Below are 20,086 nucleotides of genomic sequence, written 5' to 3' on the forward strand. Positions count from 1 at the left end.
TATCCCAGGCAGTACTATGCTGAGAACCGGATCAACTCACACACATTCACCCTACTAAATGAGCCCAGGCAGCACCATGCTGAGCACTGGATCCCCTCTCACACAGTCACCCTACTACATTATCCCAGGCAGCACCATGCTGAGCATCGGATCCCCTCACACAGTCACCCTACTACATGATTCCAAGCAGCACCATGCTGAGCACCAGATCCCCTCACACACAGTCACCCAGCTACAGGATCCCAGGCAGTACCATGCTGAGCACCGGATCCCCTCTCACGCAGTCACCCTACTACATTATCCCAGGCAGCACCATGCTGAGCACCGGATCCCCTCACACACAGTCACCCTGCTACATGATCCCAGGCAGCACCATGCTGAGCACCGGATCCCCTCACACACAGTCACCCTACTACAGGATCCCAGGCAGCACCATGCTGAGCACCGGATCTCCCCACACACAGCCACCCTGCTACAGGATCCCAGGCAGCACCATGCTGAGCACCGGTTCCCCTCACACACAGTCACCCTGCTACATTATCCCAGGCAGTACCATGCTGAGCACCGGATCCCCTCACACACAGTCACCCTGCTACAGGATCCCAGGCAGCACCATGCTGAGCACCGGATCCCCTCTCACACAGTCACCCTACTACATTAACCCAGGCAGCGCCATGCTGAGCACCGGATCTCCTCACACACAGCCACCCTACTACAGGATCCCAGGCAGCACCATGCTGAGCACCGGATCCCCTCACACACAGCGTGTCACTGTCCCCGACATGGAGCGTTTCTCCAGCTACTAAATACATTAAAAGCATAGTCCTAGGGACTCCTATGAGATATCAGCTTAATCGCTCAATTGGGTGCAATAATGCACCATAACAAACATCACTTACCAAGTACGCTAGAAGCTCAAACCAACAGCAGCAATCTATTGGCTGAATAACACAAGCCCCTGTTTCATCACTGGCTCAGACACGGAGGCTCCACGCGCACCCAGGCTCCCCATTGGTCCATGGCATACAAGCAGTTTCACTCGTTACAGGCTTACATCCATGCCTATCAAGCATGGAAGCGTCCTATTGGCTGCGCATCAAATAAATGAACTCCGACTACGTAGACAGCTCCACACACCCCCTTGTGACCAAGCGCACCGCGAAACGTACGTCAGAGACGGGACTCCGATCACGTGGTGCACTCACGTGACCGGCCAGGCAGGAGCTCAGACAGGGACACCGCCACAACGAGACAGCAGCCGACCTGACGCCAGACCCTTATCGTAGGCGGGTCAGGTCGCCAGGTAACCACTGGCTTAGTCCAGTGGCTTTTCCTCATATCATCCACTTGGCCTCATTCGGGACCAACTTGTTTTCGTCCAGCAACTGCTTATTAAATTTATGCTTGTTACGTTACAAACCTGCAAATCTCAAACTGTAGCACTGTATCGCCCCCCTGTGAGCATTAACCATACTACAGCTCAGCCTGCCTGATAGGTGACCACCGTTTTTTATGAAAATGGTCCAATGATTACAATCCTTGAAACCTATACCAGCACCATGGTGAAATCATAGGACAAATGAGGATCAACCACAATACTCCTAAGAAAAACCGGTTGTCTCCTTTTCCCTAGGTGGCACAAATCTGCCCCTACCCAATTTAATATATATTTTTGCGGCGCCCCACGTACTTAGGGGAAACTTTTTGAGGAACTTTATTTTAGAGCATACCTATTAAATATTAAATTTTAAGTGTATCATATACAACCTTCGCAACAGTGATATAAGAGTGCCCCCACCCAGAGTTTTCTTTTCCTCTCTACCTCTCTTGGCAAATTTACCCTGCTAATTATCCCAGGCAGTACTATGCTGAGAACCGGATCAACTCACACACATTCACCCTACTAAATGAGCCCAGGCAGCACCATGCTGAGCACTGGATCCCCTCTCACACAGTCACCCTACTACATTATCCCAGGCAGCACCATGCTGAGCATCGGATCCCCTCACACAGTCACCCTACTACATGATCCCAAGCAGCACCATGCTGAGCACCAGATCCCCTCACACACAGTCACCCAGCTACAGGATCCCAGGCAGTACCATGCTGAGCACCGGATCCCCTCTCACGCAGTCACCCTACTACATTATCCCAGGCAGCACCATGCTGAGCACCGGATCCCCTCACACACAGTCACCCTGCTACATGATCCCAGGCAGCACCATGCTGAGCACCGGATCCCCTCACACACAGTCACCCTACTACAGGATCCCAGGCAGCACCATGCTGAGCACCGGATCTCCCCACACACAGCCACCCTGCTACAGGATCCCAGGCAGCACCATGCTGAGCACCGGTTCCCCTCACACACAGTCACCCTGCTACATTATCCCAGGCAGTACCATGCTGAGCACCGGATCCCCTCACACACAGTCACCCTGCTACAGGATCCCAGGCAGCACCATGCTGAGCACCGGATCCCCTCTCACACGGTCACCCTACTACATTAACCCAGGCAGCGCCATGCTGAGCACCGGATCTCCTCACACACAGCCACCCTACTACAGGATCCCAGGCAGCACCATGCTGAGCACCGGATCCCCTCACACACAGCGTGTCACTGTCCCCGACATGGAGCGTTTCTCCAGCTACTAAATACATTAAAAGCATAGTCCTAGGGACTCCTATGAGATATCAGCTTAATCGCTCAATTGGGTGCAATAATGCACCATAACAAACATCACTTACCAAGTACGCTAGAAGCTCAAACCAACAGCAGCAATCTATTGGCTGAATAACACAAGCCCCTGTTTCATCACTGGCTCAGACACGGAGGCTCCACGCGCACCCAGGCTCCCCATTGGTCCATGGCATACAAGCAGTTTCACTCGTTACAGGCTTACATCCATGCCTATCAAGCATGGAAGCGTCCTATTGGCTGCGCATCAAATAAATGAACTCCGACTACGTAGACAGCTCCACACACCCCCTTGTGACCAAGCGCACCGCGAAACGTACGTCAGAGACGGGACTCCGATCACGTGGTGCACTCACGTGACCGGCCAGGCAGGAGCTCAGACAGGGACACCGCCACAACGAGACAGCAGCCGACCTGACGCCAGACCCTTATCGTAGGCGGGTCAGGTCGCCAGGTAACCACTGGCTTAGTCCAGTGGCTTTTCCTCATATCATCCACTTGGCCTCATTCGGGACCAACTTGTTTTCGTCCAGCAACTGCTTATTAAATTTATGCTTGTTACGTTACAAACCTGCAAATCTCAAACTGTAGCACTGTATCGCCCCCCTGTGAGCATTAACCATACTACAGCTCAGCCTGCCTGATAGGTGACCACCGTTTTTTATGAAAATGGTCCAATGATTACAATCCTTGAAACCTATACCAGCACCATGGTGAAATCATAGGACAAATGAGGATCAACCACAATACTCCTAAGAAAAACCGGTTGTCTCCTTTTCCCTAGGTGGCACAAATCTGCCCCTACCCAATTTAATATATATTTTTGCGGCGCCCCACGTACTTAGGGGAAACTTTTTGAGGAACTTTATTTTAGAGCATACCTATTAAATATTAAATTTTAAGTGTATCATATACAACCTTCGCAACAGTGATATAAGAGTGCCCCCACCCAGAGTTTTCTTTTCCTCTCTACCTCTCTTGGCAAATTTACCCTGCTAATTATCCCAGGCAGTACTATGCTGAGAACCGGATCAACTCACACACATTCACCCTACTAAATGAGCCCAGGCAGCACCATGCTGAGCACTGGATCCCCTCTCACACAGTCACCCTACTACATTATCCCAGGCAGCACCATGCTGAGCATCGGATCCCCTCACACAGTCACCCTACTACATGATCCCAAGCAGCACCATGCTGAGCACCAGATCCCCTCACACACAGTCACCCAGCTACAGGATCCCAGGCAGTACCATGCTGAGCACCGGATCCCCTCTCACGCAGTCACCCTACTACATTATCCCAGGCAGCACCATGCTGAGCACCGGATCCCCTCACACACAGTCACCCTGCTACATGATCCCAGGCAGCACCATGCTGAGCACCGGATCCCCTCACACACAGTCACCCTACTACAGGATCCCAGGCAGCACCATGCTGAGCACCGGATCTCCCCACACACAGCCACCCTGCTACAGGATCCCAGGCAGCACCATGCTGAGCACCGGTTCCCCTCACACACAGTCACCCTGCTACATTATCCCAGGCAGTACCATGCTGAGCACCGGATCCCCTCACACACAGTCACCCTGCTACAGGATCCCAGGCAGCACCATGCTGAGCACCGGATCCCCTCTCACACAGTCACCCTACTACATTAACCCAGGCAGCGCCATGCTGAGCACCGGATCTCCTCACACACAGCCACCCTACTACAGGATCCCAGGCAGCACCATGCTGAGCACCGGATCCCCTCACACACAGTCACAATACTACATGATCCCAGGCAACACCATGCTGAGCACCGGATCTCCTCACACACAGTCACAATACTACATGATCCTAGGCAGCACCATGCTGAGCACCGGATCCCCTCACACACAGTCAACCTGCTACATTATCCCAGGCAGTACCATGCTGAGCACCGGATCCCCTCACACACAGTCACCCTTTCACATTATCCCAGGCAGCACCATGCTGAGCACCGGATCCCCTAACACAAAGCCACCCTACTACAGGATCCCAGGCAGCACCATGCTGAGCACCGGATCCCCTCACACACAGTCACCCTTTCACATTATCCCAGGCAGCACCATGCTGAGCACCGGATCCCCTTACACACAGCCACCCTACTACAGGATCCCAGGCAGCACCATGCTGAGCAACGGATCTCCTCACACAAAGCCACCCTACTACAGGATCCCAGGCAGCACCATGATGAGCACCGGATCCCCTCACACAGTCACCCTGCTAATTATCCCAGGCAGTACCATGCTGAGCACCGGATCCCCTCACACACAGTCACCCTACTAAAGGATCCCAGGCAGCACCATGCTGAGCACAGGATCCCCTCACACACAGTCACCCTACTACATGATCCCAGGCAGCACCATGCTGAGCACCGGATCCCCTCACACACAGTCACCCTACTACAGGATCCCAGGCAGCACCATGCTGAGCACAGGATCCCGTCACACACAGTCACCCTACTACATGATCCCATGCAGCACCATGCTGAGCACCGGATCCTTTCACACACAGCCACCCTACTACAGGATCCCAGGCAGCACCATGCTGAGCGCCGGATCCCCTCACACACAGTCACCCTACTACAGGATCCCAGGCAGCACCATGCTGAGCACAGGATCCCCTCACACACAGTCACCCTACTACATGATCCCATGCAGCTCCATGCTGAGCACCGGATCCTTTCACACACAGTCAACTTCTTACGTGATCCCAGGCAGCACCATGCTGAGCCCGGATCCCCTCACACACAGTCACCTTGCTAATTATCCCAGGCAGTACCAGGCTGAGCACTGGATCCCATCACACACAGTCACTCTAATACAGGATCCCAGGCAGCACCATGCTCAGCATCGGATCCCCTCACACACAGTCACCCTACTAAATGAGCACAGGCAGCACCATGCTCAGCACAGGATCCCCTCACACACAGTCAACCTACTACTTGATCCCAGGCAGCACCATGCTGAGCACCGGATCCCCTAACACACAGTCACCCTGCTAATTATCCCAGGCAGTACTATGCTGAGAACCGGATCAACTCACACACATTCACCCTACTAAATGAGCCCAGGCAGCACCATGCTGAGCACTGGATCCCCTCTCACACAGTCACCCTACTACATTATCCCAGGCAGCACCATGCTGAGCATCGGATCCCCTCACACAGTCACCCTACTACATGATCCCAAGCAGCACCATGCTGAGCACCAGATCCCCTCACACACAGTCACCCAGCTACAGGATCCCAGGCAGTACCATGCTGAGCACCGGATCCCCTCTCACGCAGTCACCCTACTACATTATCCCAGGCAGCACCATGCTGAGCACCGGATCCCCTCACACACAGTCACCCTGCTACATGATCCCAGGCAGCACCATGCTGAGCACCGGATCCCCTCACACACAGTCACCCTACTACAGGATCCCAGGCAGCACCATGCTGAGCACCGGATCTCCCCACACACAGCCACCCTGCTACAGGATCCCAGGCAGCACCATGCTGAGCACCGGTTCCCCTCACACACAGTCACACTACTACATGATCCCAGGCAGCACCATGCTGAGCACCGGATCCCCTCACACACAGTCACCCTACTACAGGATCCCAAGCAGCACCATGCTGAGCACAGGAACCCCTCACACACAGTCACCCTACTACATGATCCCATGCAGCACCATGCTGAGCACCGGATCCTTTCACACACAGTCACCCTCCTACATGATCCCAGGCAGCACCATGCTGAGCCCGGATTCCCTCACACACAGTCACCCTGCTAATTATCCCAGGCAGTACCAGGCTGAGCACCAGATCCCCTCACACACAGCCACCCTACTACAGGATCCCTGGCAGCACCATGCTGAGCACAGGATCCCCTCACACACAGTCACCCTGCTACATTATCCCAGGCAGTACCATGCTGAGCACCGGATCCCCTCACACACAGTCACCCTGCTACATGATCCCAAGCAGCACCATGCTGAGCACCGGATCCCCTCACACACAGCAACCCTACTACAGGATCCCAGGCAGCACCATGCTGAGCACCAGATCTCCTCACACACATTCACCCTACTACATGATTCCAGGCAGCACCATGCTGAGCACCGGATCCCCTCACACACAGTCACCCTGCTAATTATCCCAGGCAGTACCATGCTGAGCACCGGATCCCCTCACACATAGTGACCCTACTACAAGATCCCAGGCAGCATCATGCTGAGCACCGGATCCCCTCACACACAGTCACCCTACTAAATGAGCCCAGGCAGCACCATGCTGATCACCGGATCCCCTCACACACAGTCACCCTACTACATTATACCAGGCAGCACCATGCTGAGCACCGGATCCCCTAACACACAGTCACCCTGATAATTATCCCAGGCAGTACCATGCTGAGCACTGGATCTCCTCACACACATTCACCCTACTACATGATTCCAGGCAGCACCATGCTGAGCACCGGATCCCCTAACACACAGTCACCCTGCTAATTATCCCAGGCAGTACCATGCTGAGCACCGGATCCCCTCACACATAGTGACCCTATTACAAGATCCCAGGCAGCAGCATGCTGAGCACTGGATCCCCTCACACACAGTCACCCTACTAAATTTAGCCCAGGCAGCACCATGCTGAGCACAGGATCCCGTCACACACAGTCACCCTACTACATGATCCCATGCAGCACCATGCTGAGCACCGGATCCTTTCACACACAGCCACCCTACTACAGGATCCCAGGCAGCACCATGCTGAGCGCCGGATCCCCTCACACACAGTCACCCTACTACAGGATCCCAGGCAGCACCATGCTGAGCACAGGATCCCCTCACACACAGTCACCCTACTACATGATCCCATGCAGCACCATGCTGAGCACCGGATCCTTTCACACAGTCACCTTCTTACGTGATCCCATGCAGCACCATGCTGAGCCCGGATCCCCTCACACACAGTCACCTTGCTAATTATCCCAGGCAGTACCAGGCTGAGCACTGGATCCCATCACACACAGTCACTCTAATACAGGATCCCAGGCAGCACCATGCTCAGCATCGGATCCCCTCACACACAGTCACCCTACTAAATGAGCACAGGCAGCACCATGCTCAGCACAGGATCCCCTCACACACAGTCAACCTACTACTTGATCCCAGGCAGCACCATGCTGAGCACCGGATCCCCTAACACACAGTCACCCTGCTAATTATCCCAGGCAGTACTATGCTGAGAACCGGATCTCCTCACACACATTCACCCTAGTAAATGAGCCCAGGCAGCACCATGCTGAGCACAGGATCCCCTCACACACAGTCACCCTGCTACATTATCCCTGGCAGTACCATGCTGAGCACCGGATCCCCTCACACACAGTCACCCTACTACAGGATCCTAGGCAGCACCATGCTGAGCACTGGATACCCTCTCACACAGTCACCCTACTACATTATCCCAGGCAGCACCATGCTGAGCATCGGATCCCCTCACACACAGTCATCCAGCTACATGATCCCAGGCAGCACCATGCTGAGCACCGGATCCCCTCACACAGTCACCCTACTACATGATCCCAAGCAGCACCATGCTGAGCACCAGATCCCCTCACACACAGTCACCCAGCTACAGGATCCCAGGCAGTACCATGCTGAGCACCGGATCCCCTCTCACGCAGTCACCCTACTACATTATCCCAGGCAGCACCATGCTGAGCACCGGATCCCCTCACACACAGTCACCCTGCTACATGATCCCAGGCAGCACCATGCTGAGCACCGGATCCCCTCACACACAGTCACCCTACTACAGGATCCCAGGCAGCACCATGCTGAGCACCGGATCTCCCCACACACAGCCACCCTGCTACAGGATCCCAGGCAGCACCATGCTGAGCACCGGATCTCCCCACACACAGCCACCCTGCTACAGGATCCCAGGCAGCACCATGCTGAGCACCGGTTCCCCTCACACACAGTCACACTACTACATGATCCCAGGCAGCACCATGCTGAGCACTGGATCCCCTCACACACAGTCACCCTACTACAGGATCCCAGGCAGCACCATGCTGAGCACAGGATCCCCTCACACACAGTCACCCTACTACATGATCCCATGCAGCACCATGCTGAGCACCGGATCCTTTCACACACAGTCACCCTCCTACATGATCCCAGGCAGCACCATGCTGAGCCCGGATTCCCTCACACACAGTCACTTTGCTAATTATCACAGGCAGTACCAGGCTGAGCACCAGATCCCCTCACACACAGTCACCCTACTACAGGATCCCTGGCAGCACCATGCTGAGCACAGGATCCCCTCACACACAGTCACCCTGCTACATTATCCCAGGCAGTACCATGCTGAGCACAGGATCCCCTCACACACAGCAACCCTACTACAGGATCCCAGGCAGCACCATGCTGAGCACCAGATCTCCTCACACACATTCACCCTACTACATGATTCCAGGCAGCACCATGCTGAGCACCGGATCCCCTCACACACAGTCACCCTGCTAATTATCCCAGGCAGTACCATGCTGAGCACCGGATCCCCTCACACATAGTGACCCTACTACAAGATCCCAGGCAGCAGCATGCTGAGCACCGGATCCCCTCACACACAGTCACCCTACTAAATTTAGCCCAGGCAGCACCATGCTGAGCACAGGATCCCCTCACACACAGTCACCCTGCTACATTATCCCAGGCAGTACCATGCTTAGCACCGGATCCCCTCACACACAGTCACCCTGCTACAGGATCCCAGGCAGCACCATGCTGAGCACCGGATCCCCTCTCACACAGTCACCCCACTACATTATCCCAGGCAGCGCCATGCTGAGCACCGGATCTCCTCACACACAGCTACCCTACTACAGGATCCCAGGCAGCACCATGCTGAGCACCGGATCCCCTCACACACAGTCACAATACTACTTGATCCCAGGCAACACCATGCTGAGCACCGGATCTCCTCACACACAGTCACAATACTACATGATCCTAGGCAGCACCATGCTGAGCACCGGATCCCCTCACACACAGTCACCCTTTCACATTATCCCAGGCAGCACCATGCTGAGCACCGGATCCCCTCACACACAGTCACCCTACTACAGGATCCCAGGCAGCACCATGCTGAGCAACGGATCTCCTCACACACATTCACCCTAATACATGATCCCAGGCAGCACCATGCTGAGCACCGGATCCCCTCACACAGTCACCCTACTACATGATCCCAGGCAGCACCATGCTGAGCACCAGATCCCCTCACACACAGTCACCCAGCTACAGGATCCCAGGCAGTACCATGCTGAGCACCGGATCACTTCACACACAGTCACCCAGCTACAGGATCCCAGGCAGTACCATGCTGAGCACCGGATCCCCTCTCACGCAGTCACCCTACTACATTATCCCAGGCAGCACCATGCTGAGCACCGGATCCCCTCACACACAGTCACCCTGCTACATGATCCCAAGCAGCACCATGCTGAGCACCGGATCCCCTCACAAACAGTCACCCTACTAAAGGATCCCAGGCAGCACCATGCTGAGCACCGGATCCCCCACACACAGTCAACCTGCTACATTATCCCAGGCAGTACCATGCTGAGCACCGGATCCCCTCACACACAGTCACCCTTTCACAATATCCCAGGCAGCACCATGCTGAGCACCGGATCCCCTCACACACAGCAACCCTACTACAGGATCCCAGGCAGCACCATGCTGAGGACCGGATCCCCTCACACACAGTCACCCTGCTACATGATCCCAGGCAGCACCATGCTGAGCACAGCATCCCCTCACACACAATCACCCCGTTACATGATCCCAGGCAGCACCATGCTGAGCACAGGATCTCCTCACACACAGTCACCCTACTACAGGATCCAAAGCAGCACCATGCTGAGCACAGGATCGCCTCAAACACAGTCACTCTACTACAGGATCCCAAGCAGCACCATGCTGAGCACCGAATCCCCTCACACACAGTGACCCTGCTATATCTTCCCAGGCAGCACCATACTTAGCACCAGATCCCCTCACACACAGTCACCCCACTACAGGATCCCAGGCAGCACTATGCTGAGCACAGGATCCAATCACACACAGTCACCCCACTACATGATCCCAGGCAGCACCATGCTGAGCACAGGATCCCCTCACACACAGTCACCCTACTACAGGATCCCAGGCAGCACCATGCTGAGCACCGGATCCCCTCACACACAGTCAGCCTACTACATTATCCTAGGCAGCACCATGCTGAGCACCGGATCTCCTCACACACAGTCACCCTACTACATGATCCCAGGCAGCACCATGCTGAGCACCGGATCCCCTCACACAGTCACCCTACTACATGATCCCAGGCAGCACCATGCTGAGCACCAGATCCCCTCACACACAGTCACCCAGCTACAGGATCCCAGGCAGTACCATGCTGAGCACCGGATCCCCTCTCACGCAGTCACCCTACTACATGATCCCAGGCAGCACCATGCTGAGCACCAGATCCCCTCACACACAGTCACCCAGCTACAGGATCCCAGGCAGTACCATGCTGAGCACCGGATCCCCTCTCACGCAGTCACCCTACTACATTATCCCAGGCAGCACCATGCTGAGCACCGGATCCCCTCACACACAGTCACCCTGCTACATGATCCCAGGCAGCACCATGCTGAGAACCGGATCCCCTCACACACAGTCACCCTACTACAGGATCCCAGGCAGCACCATGCTGAGCACCGGATCTCCCCACACACAGCCACACTGCTACAGGATCCCAGGCAGCACCATGCTGAGCACCAGATCTCCTCACACACATTCACCCTACTACATGATTCCAGGCAGCACCATGCTGAGCACCGGATCCCCTCACACACAGTCACCCTGCTAATTATCCCAGGCAGTACCATGCTGAGCACCGGATCCCCTCACACATAGTGACCCTACTACAAGATCCCAGGCAGCAGCATGCTGAGCACCGGATCCCCTCACATACAGTCACCCTACTAAATTTAGCCCAGGCAGCACCATGCTGAGCACAGGATCCCCTCACACACAGTCACCCTGCTACATTATCCCAGGCAGTACCATGCTGAGCACCGGATCCCCTCACACACAGTCACCCTGCTACAGGATCCCAGGCAGCACCATGCTGAGCACCGGATCCCCTCTCACACAGTCACCCCACTACATTATCCCAGGCAGCGCCATGCTGAGCACCGGATCTCCTCACACACAGCTACCCTACTACAGGATCCCAGGCAGCACCATGCTGAGCACCGGATCCCCTCACACACAGTCACAATACTACTTGATCCCAGGCAACACCATGCTGAGCACCGGATCTCCTCACACACAGTCACAATACTACATGATCCTAGGCAGCACCATGCTGAGCACCGGATCCCCTCACACACAGTCACCCTTTCACATTATCCCAGGCAGCACCATGCTGAGCACCGGATCCCCTCACACACAGTCACCCTACTACAGGATCCCAGGCAGCACCATGCTGAGCAACGGATCTCCTCACACACATTCACCCTAATACATGATCCCAGGCAGCACCATGCTGAGCACCGGATCCCCTCACACAGTCACCCTACTACATGATCCCAGGCAGCACCATGCTGAGCACCAGATCCCCTCACACACAGTCACCCAGCTACAGGATCCCAGGCAGTACCATGCTGAGCACCGGATCCCCTCTCACGCAGTCACCCTACTACATTATCCCAGGCAGCACAATGCTGAGCACCGGATCCCCTCACACACAGTCACCCTACTACAGGATCCCATGCAGCACCATGCTGAGCACCGGATCTCCCCACACACAGCCACCCTGCTACAGGATCCCAGGCAGCACCATGCTGAGCACCGGTTCCCTTCACACACAGTCACACTACTACATGATCCCAGGCAGCACCATGCTGAGCACCGGATCCCCTCACACACAGTCACCCTGCTACAAGATCCCAGGCAGCACCATGCTGAGCACCGGATCCCCTCACACAGTCACCCTACTACATGATCCCAGGCAGCACCATGCTGAGCACCGGATCACTTCACACACAGTCACCCAGCTACAGGATCCCAGGCAGTACCATGCTGAGCACCGGATCCCCTCTCACGCAGTCACCCTACTACATTATCCCAGGCAGCACCATGCTGAGCACCGGATCCCCTCACACACAGTCACCCTGCTACATGATCCCAAGCAGCACCATGCTGAGCACCGGATCCCCTCACAAACAGTCACCCTACTAAAGGATCCCAGGCAGCACCATGCTGAGCACCGGATCCCCCACACACAGTCAACCTGCTACATTATCCCAGGCAGTACCATGCTGAGCACCGGATCCCCTCACACACAGTCACCCTTTCACAATATCCCAGGCAGCACCATGCTGAGCACCGGATCCCCTCACACACAGCAACCCTACTACAGGATCCCAGGCAGCACCATGCTGAGGACCGGATCCCCTCACACACAGTCACCCTGCTACATGATCCCAGGCAGCACCATGCTGAGCACAGCATCCCCTCACACACAATCACCCCGTTACATGATCCCAGGCAGCACCATGCTGAGCACAGGATCTCCTCACACACAGTCACCCTACTACAGGATCCAAAGCAGCACCATGCTGAGCACAGGATCGCCTCAAACACAGTCACTCTACTACAGGATCCCAAGCAGCACCATGCTGAGCACCGGATCCCCTCACACACAGTGACCCTGCTATATCTTCCCAGGCAGCACCATACTTAGCACCAGATCCCCTCACACACAGTCACCCCACTACAGGATCCCAGGCAGCACTATGCTGAGCACAGGATCCAATCACACACAGTCACCCCACTACATGATCCCAGGCAGCACCATGCTGAGCACAGGATCCCCTCACACACAGTCACCCTACTACAGGATCCCAGGCAGCACCATGCTGAGCACCGGATCCCCTCACACACAGTCAGCCTACTACATTATCCCAGGCAGCACCATGCTGAGCACCGGATCTCCTCACACACAGTCACCCTACTACATGATCCCAGGCAGCACCATGCTGAGCACCGGATCTCCTCACACACAGTCACCCTACCACATGATCCCAGGCAGCACCATGCTGAGCACAGGATTCCCTCACACACAGTCACCCTACCAAATTATCCCAGGCAGCACCATGCTGAGCACCGGATCCCCTCACACACAGTCATCCAACTACAGGATCCCAGGCAGTACCATGCTGAGCACCGGATCCCCTCACACACAGTCACCCTGCTACATGATCCCAGGCAGCACCATGCTGAGCACCAGATCCCCTCACACACAGCCACCCTGCTACAGGATCCCATGCAGCACCATGCTGAGCACCGGATCCTTTCACACACAGCCACCCTACTACAGGATCCCAGGCAGCACCATGCTGAGCGCCGGATCCCCTCACACACAGTCACCCTACTACAGGATCCCAGGCAGCACCATGCTGAGCACAAAATCCCCTCACACACAGTCACCCTACTACATGATCCCATGCAGCACCATGCTGAGCACCGGATCCTTTCACACAGTCACCTTCTTACGTGATCCCATGCAGCACCATGCTGAGCCCGGATCCCCTCACACACAGTCACCTTGCTAATTATCCCAGGCAGTACCAGGCTGAGCACTGGATCCCATCACACACAGTCACTCTAATACAGGATCCCAGGCAGCACCATGCTCAGCATCGGATCCCCTCACACACAGTCACCCTACTAAATGAGCACAGGCAGCACCATGCTCAGCACAGGATCCCCTCACACACAGTCAACCTACTACTTGATCCCAGGCAGCACCATGCTGAGCACCGGATCCCCTAACACACAGTCACCCTGCTAATTATCCCAGGCAGTACTATGCTGAGAACCGGATCTCCTCACACACATTCACCCTACTAAATGAGCCCAGGCAGCACCCTGCTGAGCACAGGATCCCCTCACACACAGTCACCCTGCTACATTATCCCTGGCAGTACCATGCTGAGCACCGGATCCCCTCACACACAGTCACCCTACTACAGGATCCTAGGCAGCACCATGCTGAGCACTGGATACCCTCTCACACAGTCACCCTACTACATTATCCCAGGCAGCACCATGCTGAGCATCGGATCCCCTCACACACAGTCATCCAGCTACATGATCCCAGGCAGTACCATGCTGAGCACCGGATCCCCTCACACAGTCACCCTACTACATGATCCCAAGCAGCACCATGCTGAGCACCAGATCCCCTCACACACAGTCACCCAGCTACAGGATCCCAGGCAGTACCATGCTGAGCACCGGATCCCCTCTCACACAGTCACCCCACTACATTATCCCAGGCAGCACCATGCTGAGCACCGGATCCCCTCACACACAGTCACCCTGCTACATGATCCCAGGCAGCACCATGCTAAGCACCGGATCCCCTCACACACAGTCACCCTACTACAGGATCCCAGGCAGCACCATGCTGAGCACCGGATCTCCACACACACAGCCACTCTGCTACAGGATCCCAGGCAGCACCATGCTGAGCACCGGTTCCCCTCACACACAGTCACACTACTACATGATCCCAGGCAGCACCATGCTGAGCACTGGATCCCCTCACACACAGTCACCCTACTACAGGATCCCAGGCAGCACCATGCTGAGCACAGGATCCCCTCACACACAGTCACCCTACTACATGATCCCATGCAGCACCATGCTGAGCACCGGATCCTTTCACACACAGTCACCCTCCTACATGACCATGCTGAGCCCGGATTCCCTCACACACAGTCACTCTGCTAATTATCCCAGGCAGTACCAGGCTGAGCACCAGATCCCCTCACACACAGCCACCCTACTACAGGATCCCTGGCAGCACCATGCTGAGCACAGGATCCCCTCACACACAGTCACCCTGCTACATTATCCCAGGCAGTACCATGCTGAGCACCGGATCCCCTCACACACAGTCACCCTTTCACATTATCCCAAGCAGCACCATGCTGAGCACCGGATCCCCTCACACACAGCAACCCTACTACAGGATCCCAGGCAGCACCATGCTGAGCACCAGATCTCCTCACACACATTCACCCTACTACATGATTCCAGTCAGCACCATGCTGAGCACCGGATCCCCTCACACACAGTCACCCTGCTAATTATCCCAGGCAGTACCATGCTGAGCACCGGATCCCCTCACACATAGTGACCCTACTACAAGATCCCAGGCAGCAGCATGCTGAGCACCGGATCCCCTCACACACAGTCACCCTACTAAATGAGCCCAGGCAGCACCATGCTGATCACCGGATCCCCTCACACACAGTCACCCTACTACATTATACCAGGCAGCACCATGCTGAGCACTGGATCCCCTAACACACAGTCACCCTGCTAATTATCCCAGGCAGTACCATGCTGAGCACTGGATCTCCTCACACACATTCACCCTACTACATGATTCCAGGCAGCACCATGCTGAGCACCGGATCCCCTAACACACAGTCACCCTGCTAATTATCCCAGGCAGTACCATGCTGAGCACCGGATCCCCTCACACATAGTGACCCTACTACAAGATCCCAGGCAGCAGCATGCTGAGCACCGGATCCCCTCACACACAGTCACCCTACTAAATTTAGCCAAGGCAGCACCATGCTGAGCACAGGATCCCCTCACACACAGTTACCCTGCTACATTATCCCAGGCAGTACCATGCTGAGCACCGGATCCCCTCACACACAGTCACCCTGCTACAGGATCCCAGGCAGCACCATGCTGAGCACCGGATCCCCTCTCACACATTCACCCTACTACATGATCCCAGGCAGCGCCATGCTGAGCACCGGATCTCCTCACACACAGCTACCCTACTACAGGATCCCAGGCAGCACCATGCTGAGCACCGGATCCCCTCACACACAGTCACAATACTACATGATCCCAGGCAACACCATGCTGAGCACCGGATCTCCTCACACACAGTCACAATACTACATGATCCTAGGCAGCACCGTGCTGAGCACCGGATCCCCTCACACACAGTCAACCTACTACATTATCCCAGGCAGTACCATGCTGAGCACCGGATCCCCTCACACACAGTCACCCTTTCACATTATCCCAGGCAGCACCATGCTGAGCACCGGATCCCCTAACACAAAGCCACCCTACTACAGGATCCCAGGCAGCACCATGCTGAGCACCGGATCCCCTCACACACAGTCACCCTTTCACATTATCCCAGGCAGCACCATGCTGAGCACCGGATCCCCTTACACACAGCCACCCTACTACAGGATCCCATGCAGCACCATGCTGAGCAACGGATCTCCTCACACACATTCACTCTAATACATGATTCCAGGCAGCACCATGCTGAGCACCGGATCTTTTCACACACAGCCACCCTACTACAGGATCCCAGGCAGCACCATGCTGAGCACCGGATCTCCTCACACACAGCCACCCTGCTACAGGATCCCAGGCAGCACCATGCTGAGCACAGGATCCCCTCACACACAGTCACCCTACTACATGATCCCATGCAGCACCATGCTGAGCACCGGATCCTATCACACACAGTCACCTTCTTACGTGATCCCAGGCAGCACCATGCTGAGCCCGGATCCCCTCACACACAGTCACCTTGCTAATTATCCCAGGCAGTACCAGGCTGAGCACTGGTTCCCATCACACACAGTCACTCTAATACAGGATCCCAGGCAGCACCATGCTGAGCACCGGATCCCCTAACACACAGTCACCCTGCTAATTATCCCAGGCAGTACTATGCTGAGCACCGGATCTCCTCACACACATTCACCCTACTAAATGATCACAGGCAGCACCATGCTGAGCACAGGATTCCCTCACACACAGTCACCCTGCTACATTATCCCAGGCAGTACCATGCTGAGCACCGGATCCCCTCACACACAGTCACCCTACTACAGGATCCTAGGCAGCACCATGCTGAGCACCGGATCTCCTCACACACAGTCACCCTACCACATGATCCCAGGCAGCACCATGCTGAGCACAGGATTCCCTCACACACAGTCACCCTACCAAATTATCCCAGGCAGCACCATGCTGAGCATCGGATCCCCTCACACACAGTCACCCAGCTACATGATCCCAGGCCGCACCATGCTGAGCACCGGATCCCCTCACACAGTCACCCTACTACATGATCCCAAGCAGCACCATGCTGAGCACCAGATCCCCTCACACACAGTCACCCAGCTACAGGATCCCAGGCAGTACCATGCTGAGCACCGGATCCCCTCTCACGCAGTCACCCTACTACATTATCCCAGGCAGCACCATGCTGAGCACCGGATCCCCTCACACACAGTCACCCTGCTACATGATCCCAGGCAGCACCATGCTGAGCACCGGATCCCCTCACACACAGTCACCCTACTACAGGATCCCAGGCAGCACCATGCTGAGCACCGGTTCCCCTCACACACAGTCACACTACTACATGATCCCAGGCAGCACCATGCTGAGCACCGGATCCCCTCACACACAGTCACCCTACTACAGGATCCCAGGAAGCACCATGCTGAGCACAGGATCCCCTCACACACAGTCACCCTACTACATGATCCCATGCAGCACCATGCTGAGCAACGGATCCTTTCACACACAGTCACCCTCCTACATGATCCCAGGCAGCACCATGCTGAGCCCGGATTCCCTCACACACAGTCACCCTGCTAATTATCCCAGGCAGTACCAGGCTGAGCACCGGATCCCCTCACACACAGCCACCCTACTACAGGATCCCAGGCAGCACCATGCTGAGCGCCGGATCCCCTCACATACAGTCACTCTACTACAGGATCCCAGGCAGCACCATGCTGAGCACCAGATCTCCTCACACACATTCACCCTACTACATGATTCCAGTCAGCACCATGCTGAGCACCGGATCCCCTCACACACAGTCACCCTGCTAATTATCCCAGGCAGTACCATGCTGAGCACCGGATCCCCTCACACATAGTGACCCTACTACAAGATCCCAGGCAGCAGCATGCTGAGCACCGGATCCCCTCACACACAGTCACCCTACTAAATGAGCCCAGGCAGCACCATGCTGATCACCGGATCCCCTCACACACAGTCACCCTACTACATTATACCAGGCAGCACCATGCTGAGCACTGGATCCCCTAACACACAGTCACCCTGCTAATTATCCCAGGCAGTACCATGCTGAGCACTGGATCTCCTCACACACATTCACCCTACTACATGATTCCAGGCAGCACCATGCTGAGCACCGGATCCCCTAACACACAGTCACCCTGCTAATTATCCCAGGCAGTACCATGCTGAGCACCGGATCCCCTCACACATAGTGACCCTACTACAAGATCCCAGGCAGCAGCATGCTGAGCACCGGATCCCCTCACACACAGTCACCCTACTAAATTTAGCCCAGGCAGCACCATGCTGAGCACAGGATCCCCTCACACACAGTTACCCTGCTACATTATCCCAGGCAGTACCATGCTGAGCACCGGATCCCCTCACACACAGTCACCCTGCTACAGGATCCCAGGCAGCACCATGCTGAGCACCGGATCCCCTCTCACACATTCACCCTACTACATTATTCCAGGCAGCGCCATGCTGAGCACCGGATCTCCTCACACACAGCTACCCTACTACAGGATCCCAGGCAGCACCATGCTGAGCACCGGATCCCCTCACACACAGTCACAATACTACATGATCCCAGGCAACACCATGCTGAGCACCGGATCTCCTCACACACAGTCACAATACTACATGATCCTAGGCAGCACCGTGCTGAGCACCGGATCCCCTCACACACAGTCAACCTGCTACATTATCCCAGGCAGTACCATGCTGAGCACCGGATCCCCTCACACACAGTCACCCTTTCACATTATCCCAGGCAGCACCATGCTGAGCACCGGATCCCCTAACACAAAGCCACCCTACTACAGGATCCCAGGCAGCACCATGCTGAGCACCGGATCCCCTCACACACAGTCACCCTTTCACATTATCCCAGGCAGCACCATGCTGAGCACCGGATCCCCTTACACACAGCCACCCTACTACAGGATCCCATGCAGCACCATGCTGAGCAACGGATCTCCTCACACACATTCACTCTAATACATGATTCCAGGCAGCACCATGCTGAGCACCGGATCTTTTCACACACAGCCACCCTACTACAGGATCCCAGGCAGCACCATGCTGAGCACCGGATCTCCTCACACACAGCCACCCTGCTACAGGATCCCAGGCAGC

The sequence above is a fragment of the Crinia signifera genome, chromosome 1, assembly GCF_055691185.1.
Source record: "Crinia signifera chromosome 1, ASM5569118v1, whole genome shotgun sequence".
In the NCBI taxonomy this organism is placed as follows: domain Eukaryota; kingdom Metazoa; phylum Chordata; class Amphibia; order Anura; family Myobatrachidae; genus Crinia; species Crinia signifera.